General features: G+C 32.5%; 1 long non-coding RNA gene across 6 annotated transcripts in view; it reads left to right on the forward strand.

Annotated features, from left to right (window-relative positions):
- The first annotated feature begins 7827 nt into the window (after positions 1-7827).
- Positions 7828-12724, forward strand: part of LOC149544261 (uncharacterized) — a 182091-nt gene continuing 177194 nt past the window's right edge. For 2 of the 6 annotated variants that reach the window (XR_016355275.1, XR_016355272.1), the window contains exons 1-3: positions 9386-9476; positions 11308-11428; positions 11535-11572. This is a non-coding gene — a long non-coding RNA (uncharacterized LOC149544261). The other 4 variants (XR_016355274.1, XR_016355271.1, XR_016355273.1 and 1 more) reach the window with 3 other exon arrangements.

Consider the following 12724-nt stretch of genomic DNA (forward strand, 5'->3'; position numbering starts at 1 on the left):
GGCATAGTTCAATGTTTGTTCAAACCCTTTTTGCATGAAAACAAATTAAACCATGTTCTTTTGGGTCGATCATTGTTGCAAAAATTATTTAATGGAACTCATAATCAAGATTTTTTTTTCAAATGTTCTTCTTACTAATAGATTAGGGGTTGATTTTCATTCGTCTTGAAAGACTTGTATAACTCTCTCCAAACATTGATAGACCAATATTTTCTAATAGTGACATTATCAACAAAAAATAACAAAAAAAGAAAACAAAACATAATTTTAATTAATTAAATTCTAGATTAATAAATATTACTTAAATTATGTATTAAAATAATAGATTCAAACTCAAACTTAAAATAATATAGAACTATATAAATATCAATTTAGACTTATATATGAAAAGCATTTTCAACAAAATAGAAGATGAGATAAAGTAGCGACTTGCAACTATAATGTTATCTATTAATAATACAAGTTAACAATATCCCTATTTTGACACAGGAAACATTTGATTCAAAAGATAAATGATTTTTATTAGGGTCTAACAAAAAATAGTTTGTCTTTGATAATACTTTATACTTTGTTGCTTATATTTTTTATTATCTCTTTTCTTTTTAAAATTAAAAAAGAAGCAGATAAATGAGAAATTTAGACGATGATAAGATTAATAAGACATTAAATAATTCACAAAAATGATTTGTAGAATTATTTTTTATGTGTTATATTATCTTGTAGTAGCAACCAATTTTAACTTTTCATCGTCATCTTCATAAATTCTAACTTCTAACTCCTTGCACTTATCTTCCTCTCTCACAATTGTTACTTAGCTAACCATTTTTTATTGTACAAAATTCCATTTCATTTTTCTAACTTTTCTTTCTTTAATTATTTGTTTCACAATATTTTAGATAAAAAATAATAATTTTCATATTTTATAAAAAATAAAATGTGAACTCTTATCTCTTATAATAAGAAATGCCACACTTACACTATAAATGAATATCATGTAATACATTTTTATATGCATAAGTATAAATAGAAATAATACAACCTACTACCGATTAAAAAAATAATGCAACCTACTAACACAATGGACCTACCAAAGCCAAGGCACATTATTGAAACTCGAGCCTTCCCAATCTAAAGAACCATTTGTTGGGGGAAATCTTTGATTTTGACACCCTATCGCTAATGTCTACACAACCCCATCATATCATGCTACATTACATCAACTATTTGTGTTATATTTCATAAGCAATCTTAACCCATTTAGCGTTATATTGTTTCATGTAGCCCATATAATCCAAGACATCATAAGGAGCAAGATCAATTAGATGCCCAAATACCATTTAAAGTAAAATACAAAAGAAAATGTAGTCACAAGTCATTATTTCCCAAAGTTATATTCTCTTCAATCTTCTTAGTCCTGAATTATGAAGTGGGAAAAGCTAAGCCCCCTAAAGTTTTGGTATCTTAAATAATTATCAAATGGAAAAAGCCAACCTTAAAAATGGTCACAAATTTCATATGTCTCTTCTTTAATGTCCACTAAACATGTACACAGACAAATTTATTTAAAAATAAAATAAAATAATCAAATTGGGGCATCTAAAGAACAACGACACCATATAAACAATTTACCAAACTAAATACAACTAAGATGTTGCAAGAGGTGAGCTAGGAAATGATTCTTGGTCACATAAACAATATCAAAGTTGCTATAGAGTCCTTTTGTGTGGGCTAGGCGATATAGAGGGCTTGTACCTTCTAACGCCTACCTAGGCAATACCAGAATAATGATAAAACTGATAAGTTTTTAGAAAGCTTTTGATCTTGAAAGTGAACAAAACTGACACATTAGGGGTGGTCCACATTCATGGCAGATATAGGCAATTTATGAGAAGCCAAGAATCATAAAAAAAATGAGGGCCAAAACTCCTATAATAGCTTTTGAACAACCATTGTTCTCACTTAGAAACACTAACCGCTACTATACATAACCAATGTATTAGGGTAGGGAAGAAAAGAGGAGATATACCCTATCTCTCATTTTCCATTGTCAATCTACACATTTGGTTGAGTTATCCTTGCCAATCTTTTCGTTGTTATATTCACTAGGAAATCTTATTTGCTTTACTGTATTCCCTTTGACAAGTTGTGACAATTATGCCACCAACAAGTAACTGATATGACGAGTGATTAAATAATAGACAAATTTTAATTTTTGTGACCATGGAATTTAGAGTTCATCTGAAGTTGGGAGCCACCAACATCTAACAATGATGATTCTAGCGATTTCCATCCTACAATAGCCTATTGAATAATTAATTCTGATGGACCATGTTGTTCTACCAATGTGATTGACTCTATTTGTTTCTATTAATTTTAAGCACTATAGAATGATCATCCACAAAAGGACCCCTTTTAACTTTGGGAAAGTTAATTGTGAGGTGCTAATATTTTTAACGGGCATATTTCTCTTTTATCTTCAACATGAGGAATTGATTTCAGTAGGGATGTTTTTGCAATATACATAGTCTATCAACTAACATTTTTTTTAATATATAAAGAAATAATAAAAAATAAAAATAAAGAAACATGTTTGTATATTAAGAAAGGCCCTTCATATACATATAAATACAAATGTACATATATATACACAATCAAAATATAAGACATACATAAAAAATGAACAAATAAATAAATCATAGACACATATATATAATTGATAAGAATAAAGAATATAAATAAAAACCTCAATTTAAATATTAAAAAAAGGGTTGTGTGCAGCAGCAGTCCCTACCTTAGGTGGAGGAATGGTATGGAGTTGAAGGTAGTGTAGACAATGAATATAAGAGGACAATGGTTATAGTGGGAGTTGTAGGTGCACTATTGGAGATATAAAAGAGGACACTAGCTAAGTTCTTTTCAATCAATCATGAGTAGGAGTTGGTGATAGATATAAATTTAAATATAAATCTGGAAAAGTGGACATAAAGAGCATGTGACAAAAGAAAAAAACACCAATGTATGTACCATGAATACTGTGTATAGTTTAGTTGAAAATTGAAATCCATATTGTTGTATAATAAGAGAAACATTTGAAAACAAAATTTGTACATCTAATATACAAGCAAAGACAAATGTGTGCTTTAAGATTTGTCAAAAGTCATAAACAAATTTATGACTAGAACTGACTTTTTTTTGAAGTTCACATGCTGCATTGTTTTCATCATAAGGAAATCAACAAAATGCCTATCTTCTTTAAGTAGGAAATGGGGTTGAAGGTGGTTGTTTGAGTCAAGTTTGTGTTGCTGTTGTTGCATGTGTCTGTTATTCCTACATCATCTAAAGCTCTCTGTCAATTGCACCTTGCAAAAGCATAAAAAATAATATCCATATTGATCAAAATCAATATTCTGCCTATAGGTAGATGAGAAAGCTATGCAATTGAGAATAGTAACAATATAAATATTTGATGAGAAACAAACAAACACAACCATTCATTATTTTTGGGATAACCAAGTCCTCCTGTTGATCTCAGTTGGCATGAGTAAGTTCCTTAAAACATTAGAAAAAGCCTTACCTTCCTCAGCTACACTTGTTTCCAACTAGCATTGTCATATCACTCATATCAGAGCGCATTCCAGGAGATTTTTACAATCATTTGTCCTTTTTTAAGGAAAATATAAATATACAGAAACTAGGTGCATATGAAAAGAGGTGTTAGAGAATGGATAAATGGAAGGAAATAAAAATAGAGAAAACACACTAAAGAAAGAGTGAGGAAAGAGTGAGGAAAGAGGAATGAGAGGAAGTTGGAAATTTTGTGGGAAATCTAAGAGAAAATCAAGGGGGTTTAAACCATATCAATGTACTACAATTCACAAACATGTTTCATGTTTGATGTACATGGAAAAATTTAAAACCCTAATCAACAACTATTAGTTTTTCTATGTAGCACCTACAAAGATGGTAATATCACTGTATTAGGTAGAATGGAAAATAAATGTTATGGAGAAGATCATAATCAAGAGAAATTCAAATATATGGGGAACAGTAGCGTAAAAGAATCTAGTTTGAAGGAATGTATCCTCCAGCCTGAGCACGTCAACTACATGTCAAAATGATGAGGAAAATAGAGAAAACAAATGATCAATGAAATTTTTTTAGAATTTACTTATAGTGAAAACTGAAGCAATTTTGTGCATTGCAAAATCATAATGCTTGCAAGAATAAAGAAACCTAGCTTGATAACACCAATCTCAAGGAAACATCCAATTAATAGCAAGAAGTAGATCAGTTTGAAGGAAAAAAGAGAAAACATTAACATATCTCCTACACCAATAAAAGCTTCATATTACATTAAACATATCAACAATCATTCTCATGCTATGTTCATATGTGAAGTGATTAAAAATAAAGAAAACAAAAAGATTATACAACTTACAAAAAGCCAGAACATGATTGTAAGGAGTCCTCCAACTCTCCACCTAAGAGACTATTCTTCTTTTATACTCAAATTCTTAAATGATCCTCAAAATCTATAGTGGCGACTAGGCTGTACCCTATAATCTGGTAGCTACAATGGAAAATACATGACTGGAAATAGGTTTCAAAATATCAATTAATAGTGTCAAACCCTTCTCACACTGCCATCCAAGGCCTTGGTTGGGAAAATACCAATTGCATATTCAAGTATCCAATTGATGTCGTAGAACTTCTCCACACATATTCTTAATTAGTATATTTAATCAAACATATGCATGCTCCAAGATAGGCAATAAATCAATTTCCAAAAGTAGATAAATCTAAAAACATACAAAAACCTAAATATTGATAAAATGTGTAAAATGTCTAGTTAAATCTTGATTCTAAAATTTGAACAAGAGCCATAAAATAGAAAAAAGATCATTAAAAATTGGATTTTGCTATCATTTCTAGTGTCAAAGACATTATGCACACATATAAACTTGTGTAATTCATCCACTAAAGAGAAACATGCAGTCTGTTGCATATCCACACTAAAGCTTACATGATATTCATGGAATTTTTTGAATGTTTGCTTCCTACCAAATTAATAAAATTTGCCTCCCTAAAATGAAAATTTACAATTTTATATGCACAAGCTAAAATTTTATACACAAGGTGACCATGCTAAAATTTGACAGACAAGGTGACCATGAGATTACAATTTCTCTTGTTGTGTTGTTAACAAGCTACTACTACTCAGTTGCTCTCCTCTTTTCTGAAATAGCTAAAACAATATTGAATGTCAATGCTATAAATATGACTCTCAATTGGGCTTCTAGGGTTTGGACATGAATCTTCTATGATAAAAATGCAATTTCACCATCATAAATGAATTGAATTTAAAAACACAAATTCCAACATAAATAAATTAAAACACAAAAGAACACTGAATTGAAAGAAGGGAAGTAACAAAATACGTGTGTGACAACAATTGCAAAGGGAACAACCTTAACTTTTCCTTCTTTGATTTCTATTTGTATGCCCTATGCATGATTCCCCTTCTTTGCAAGGATTGTATTTGCTTATATGCCTCCATTGCTCCACTCTCAATAGAAAACCTATTAAAAAGACATATGCTTTTTTTTATTTTTATTTTTTGGGCTTTCTGTCCATGCTAATGCCATCTGTCTTATGGAGGTGGTGCCTTTAAAAAACATACAGATACGTGTCCCAAAAATAGTTTAGGTTGTCACCACCTGCCCCATTTTTTTCTCAGTTTATCTGATGGATAAAATAAAAAGACTACTGGAAAAAATGATGTGGCCAATCCAGAAATAGGAATTAAAATACTAAAATTCAGTTTAATATAAAATATTGCTCCAAGACAGAGACTAATTCAAACCCATATATGTGTAGAACAATAACTCTGTTGAAATATATTCATGGCCTACAAGAAAGAATATGTTCATAGACGTCTCATTTTTATACTTCTGCCATTTCATAAAGACATATATCTGACATGGGCTCTACTCCATTTACCATTTCCTGTAGCCATGACTAAACCTATCAGATATTGAGCCCAAATTCTTAGAATACCTGAAGGTTTTAGTAGTATGTACCTCTGTATCATTTCACAACATCAGAATTTGGTGATTTTTTTTTTATAGACTTAACTCGATAACGTCATAAAAACCCTTATCATAGGAGCAGATAAGAATAAAAATATATGAAGGCAAGCCCCCCTTATATGAAGGCCCTTGTAATTGGAACAGTGAGAAATGCAAGAAATTTGGAAAGAGAAAAACCTAGGTTTATAAACGGTCAGTTATCCCAAAATTGAAATGCAGAGTTTAGCACTTTAGCTGGAAAACATACAGAAGTGCAGAAACATTGATCTCTCATACCTAGTATCGTTGCACAAATCTAGAAAAGCAGCGTTTCTGAATGCAGCAATTGAGAGCCGAGAATTGAAAGAGGCAATGTTTCTAAATGCAACAACCGAGAGTGAGAGCCAAGAATTCAAAGAAGCAATGTTTCTGAATGCATTAACAAACAACCCATAATATTTGAAGCCATTAAAAGCTCTTAATGAGAATATAATAATGGTGGCAAGAGCCTAATAAAGGTTGCTTTAATTGATGCCCCATGTATACTGCAAAGCCAGCCCATTTTTCCTCTGATTGTACACAAGCCAACGCAAGAAGGGAAATTTGTTATTTTTCCTTGCCAAAAATACATTAAACCACTAGGAAAAATTGATATAGTCAATTTGAGCAAATTTTAAATTATTAGAAAATTATTTTTAATAAAACAAATTCTTAAATACTTTAGTCTATACTATGTATTCAACTTTTTCTAAAGAAAATTTAATAGACATAATCTAGGTGAAAACAATAGTCTCTTGTCTATATAGGCAGGGACTAAAAAATTAATTACCAAAAATATTAATGTTTAAACAAGCCCTAATTGAGTGTTACTCTTAGACTTTTCTCATTATAATAGTATTAAACTATGATACCTAATGATAGTGTAAGGGCACTAACAACATATTTTATTTATTTTCATTATTAAATATTACAAACAACGTACTTCTTATGGTGCACTTTGACGCTTAATAAAAGTAGAGGGCTTTCACTTAAAAAAGAGATTCAAGTCACAGATTGGTTAGATGCCTACATCGCCACCGTTCCATCTATAAAGTTGGACAAAAGATTTGATCCTCTCTTTTTTAAATGCCTTGCGAAAAGCTCTCATGAGGGATAGGGAAAGGCCTCACATATGAAGAGTTTAATTGCCAAAGATATTAATATTTAAACTAGTCCTAATTGAGAGTTTTTATTTTTTTTAAATTGATTGAATGTGTTTTGTAGTGAGTTGTATCCTGCCAGCTGTATGACTTTTAGTTCCCTAATTGAGACTGGTAGACTTTTCTCATTATAATAGTATTAAACTATGACGAGCCCTAACGATAGTGTAAGGGCATTAACAACAGTTTTTTAAAATTAAATATTACAAACAACTGTACTTCTTATAGCGCACTTTGCCACCGACTAAAAGTAGAGGGCTTACACTTCTAAAAATTCCACTTCCGCCACATGGAAGTCGCAGATTGGTTCCGGCGACCGCTGATTACATCGCCAACGTTCCATCTGGAAAGTCGGACAAAAACTTTGGTTCTTTGTAAACGTGTTGGGAAAAGTCTTCGCGAGGGATAGCGAGACGCCATACATATTCGATTCGGGACGAGTGGGGATAAAGCGCATGGCGGCTCGACAAAATGACCTTTTAGCTACGTGGCGTAAAATCATATGTTGAAACATGCTTCATGCTTTTTGCGCCGCCTAAAGCTTTAAAAGGTATTATAGAAGCTCGCGCTTCATCGCCGAAAGCCAGCTAACTTTCATTTGTCTCGAGAAAAACCTTGATTTCGAGCTGGTTTAATATTTTGTAGACTTTTTTCAGTGGGTCGTGGGTTCGATTCTGTGTCTAGAATATAATTTTTTCGTACGTCCTCTGTTCGGATCTCAGTTCTTTTTGAGGTTATTCTATTACTTCAAGTATATTTGCTTTTTATGTAAAAGTTTAGCATTACGTTGAAGTTTCAATTCTATCAATACTTGTTACGACTGTCAATGAGATAGGGTTTTAATCTTCAGGTGTTTGATTTCAATTTATCTTTTTCATCCTTAGATTAGTTTCTATGTCCTTCACCATAATTTGTTTTTAATGAACGTTTCTTATCCATGGGATGCTTCGGAAATATATTTTGACTCTTTAATTTTTCTGTTGCCCTTTATGATTTTTTTGACTGATTTTATAAGTCTTTTCTTCGTTCTGTGTTGGGATCTCGGATATTGTTGAGGTTATTTAAGAGTTTTATCTATAACATTTCCTGGATATTTGTTTTGTACGTAAGCGCTTTCAATTTTTTAAATGAGATGTGCACATGATCTCTGAACATCTCTATTTTGCAGTTACAGCGTCGTAATGAAAACATTTAAGCAGCAGGCGGAGACATTTCAATATGCCAAACCTGCATGTCACGGACACATGAGGCTCTACACGGTCAAGCCCTGAGGCAATCTTGGTGAGCTTGAAGTTTTTGTACTTTATTTTCTTCCTGCGCAGGCAATTATTATTTTTTAGTTGGTTTTCAATTAATGCCTCTGAAGGGAAATAGAAAGAGTAGAAACTAAAGCATAAAAGCTTCGAGCACACATGGTATTACGTAATTTGAGAATGTCTTTTTGTTTAAGTCTTCTAACGCCCAGTTCATGAATCAAAATATTGCTGTTCCGACAAATTCCGATATATAAGCTAGTATTTAAAATATAAAGCATTATAGAACTGTCAATTATATTTTGCCAGTTTTATAATTCTTTATATTTTAAATCCTAGCTTAAATATTGAATGCGGTTTTTCTGGAATCTTGCGGAATTGCAATATATATTCATGAATAGGGGAGAGGACCCAGTACTTGAACGGGTTCTAATGGTTGTGATAGAAATTGTTTACTTTATACCTACACTTGCTGACTTAATGTCCAATTTTTTTGACAACATTGCACCAATACTTGTGACTTTAAAGTTGTTAGTACAATGATGATTACCAAAAAAAATGAAAATGTACCCCTTGATTTAAAAAGTAACCAATGATGTGATGCCATGTCAGTTGTTCAACTATGGGTACCCTTTATGCACGACCATTGGTCTCACTTTTTTTTTGGGCTGTTTTGAACAACTTGGCAAAAAACATGCTGATGTGGCATCATAATGAGTGACATGGACTTGAAATCTTAGTTATAAGTAGACGACTCGCAAAATAAGCTGGTGTAAAAAATTGGGAGTGATTTGATTTTTTTTACGTAAGGTTTTGATAAGCACAAATTTAAGATGTTCAAGTACTGGGTCCTCTCCCCTAAGGCGTTTAAGAAGACTCAACAAAAAAACATTCTCTATTTACGTAGTACTGTGCGTGCAGGATTCTCTGTAACGTGACGAAGTTCTACGTCTACTGTAAAACTCTACATCCCGCTTATATATTTTTAATATTTTCGAAGCTTTGTAGAAAAGGGTTGTCATTTTTTGGGGAGCATTTTGGGTAGATAAGCAAGGAGGTTTCGTGGCTTATCGGGGTTTCTATCAATCTGTGTTGCTTGCAGAGCAAAATCCCTTAACTCTGAATTTTGGTATGGCAATATCCTGATTTAAACCTTTTTCTTGACCTTTTTTATTCTGAGAGCTGGTAGCACTCTTAAGAACTGTAGTTGTGGCCATATTTGTGCTGACTTTCGGTGAGATAGGGTTAATCCTCAGGTGATGTTTAGTGCATTTATCTATTATAAATTGAACTGATTTGATTCGAATTTATCTTTTTCAGCCTTGATTAGCTTATGTTCTGGATTTGGTGTCCTATAATACCATATAATCTATATTTAAAGAAAGTTACTTATTCACGGGATTCTTTGGAAATATATTTTGATTCTTAAATTCCTTTATTTCCCTTGGGTATTCTATGATTTTTTCGACTCCCGAATCTTGGTCTTGGCTAGTTTTTGTTACAACCGTTATTACTATTTACGATGTTTTTTTAAATATTTGTGTAATTGCTTATTTAAACACAGCTTCAGTTCTCTTGCAGTTGAAAAGGTTACTGAGATGTCTCCATGTAGAAACTACTCAGTCAAACTTGGTTATCGCATTAAGAGCTGGTTAGTAAGGATTCTACTTTATTTTGTTGTTTAATATCTGATGGCTCAATAATTTGCTTAAAGGGCGTGTAATTAGTTCTATTTGATTTTCTTCAACAAATTTAATAATACCGAAGAGCAATTGGCTGTAACAGACTATTTTCAAAAGCAATACAATATATGCCTTGTCTTTAGAGGATTTCCAGCAGTTGAAACTGGTAGCAAGGATAAGAAAAAAGGCATTTCAATTGAGGTAACTCCTCAAAATTGAATGGAAAGCTAGTTTGTTGGTGGTGTAGGAACTTTAGAACATTTAAGATTTATTTCAATCCCTTAGAGTTAATTGACGGGTTTTGTTGATGACTGCTTGGATCTTTTTTAAAAGGATCAACCTTATATGAAACATTTGATTGAACAATAGTGTTTAGGTCTATTGAATCTAACTTATCTGCCTACACATGAAAGCAGATAGAGAACAAGAAGGCAAGTTTCTGAATTTGGTGTTAGAATTTTTAGTCGCTTTGCCTTTGTAAAATTGATTTGAGACTGCTTTACGGATTTTGTTTCAATTATTCAACGAAATGTATCTTAGAAGTCCATTCATTAAATGTTGTAAGGGGCATTATATGTATTATACATAGTAACACGGAGACGCATCCCCCCCCTTTTTGCCCCACGTTCCGGAGAGTTGGATGCACTGGGGACTTGGGGACTCCGTCCCTCTGTCCCCAGCGGCGCCACCAAATTTCATCACCTCCGCCGAGGATGAGGGACGTCCCAATGTTGACTATTTGTTGATTCGACTATTTATGTTCAATGTTCAATGTTCCAATTCCATCCAATGTTCAAGTATTTACCCTTTTACATCTTTACATCTTATATTGCAATACATCTTTTGATAACTAGCAATTTAATGTACCATATGTATATATATACACACCCCTCCTATCGCCCGCCACCGTCCCGCCGCCATCCCCCCACTGTCCCCAAATTAAGGCACCTCTGTCCCCTTGTCCCGGAAACTTGTCCCCCCGTTCCGCCGTCCCCCTATCCCCCAGGGTGGTGTAACTATGGTACTATATTAATATTTGCAAACATGCTACTTATTTATTTCTGTAAATTTAAGTTTACCAGAAAAAAGTTTTTTTATGTTTCAGAGATATGCTTTCAAATAGGAGAAGAGTTCAGAGATGCATCAAGAAGACTTGCTGCAGGGTTTGGAATTGAAATCAACAACTAAATGATAGAAATTCCAGGAAGGGTGCAATCTCCATCAAGGTAAATACAGCAGGGAATTATTTTAAAAAGCGTAATATTGTTTAATTATCAATTTTATTTCACATTGTAGAAAATAAAATATTAAAATGCTTTCTTTTTCTTTCAGATTAGTTACGAAATATGAGTCGCAAGAGGAAAAAGCAGGTAGTCTCTTATCTATGATTTCTCTTATTCTGAAGTGTTTTTGGTTTGTGTATTTTAGAATTGATTATAATCCACTCTGTGGTGATCGTTAAAGATGTTGAGAATGGTTACAAGGACCACGAATTCACTGCACTGAGACATTTAATGGGTTGGAGTAGTTAGGAAATATAAGAAAACTTGCTCTTGCAAACTTTTGGTTACCTTGCATATCTTCATACATATGGTTTAAACCGAACTCTTTTTCTTAATTGTCTTTGACTCTTAATTCCTGTGTGGGGGGCATCACAGCTGATAGGTAATTGTTTGTGTCATTTTGTCCTCTCTTTTATTTTTTTAATAATTTGCAGCTTACAAAGCTAAGTTTATTCTCATTTGGTGCACACCATCATCTTTCGAACATTCAAAACTTCCAGTCAAACTATTTCTCAGATCTTGCCTTAAGCTGTTCAATCCATTATCTGAGTAAAAAAACTCATCATGAAAACTCACTTTTTGAATAGTCTTCTCTTATAAGCTTCTAGAAGTGCGAATTTAAGATGATAAAATTACTAATTCCACATGATATATCAGGAATTCCTTTAAAGTTAGAATGTGATCTAGATGTTGGGAAATATTTGGGGTTCAATATTTAAAATTGTTAAAACTCAACTGTGGTATGTCTAATAGAAAAAGTATTAAAGAAGGATTTAGATATAGAATCATATTATGAGAGAAATGTAGAGAAACTATATAAATTTTATCATCAATTTTATAAATGTGTATATTAAGTTATTAACCTTGCCATTCTCTTGAAAATATGAAGGATTGTTTGTTATTCTTTATCTTTGTTTCTTTCATGCTTTCAAATTGCTCACATATCCACATATATAATGCAATGGAGCTAAAGGAATTTTCATGGAGATTAAATGATTACTCTTGCATGAGTGAGTCTCACCTTGTGTCAGTGATAGTTGAGCCAAGTCAAAAGGGGTTTTCCCCCCACTAAAGATGAGGATAGGAAAATTGTCCAAACTTGGTTTACTTAGTGTGCAGACCTAAGCTCTATTAAGTTAGACCAAGATGCACTTAGTGATGTTGCTAACGTGGTTCATTGTTGAGTTAGCCCACAACATTCAAGCATCCTAGAATTTTTCGTGTGGCATTTAAATTGTC

The sequence above is a fragment of the Cupressus sempervirens genome, chromosome 8 (assembly GCF_028749045.1).
Source record: "Cupressus sempervirens isolate cs-2001-9-10 chromosome 8, ASM2874904v1, whole genome shotgun sequence".
NCBI classification, from domain to species: Eukaryota; Viridiplantae; Streptophyta; class Pinopsida; order Cupressales; family Cupressaceae; genus Cupressus; species Cupressus sempervirens.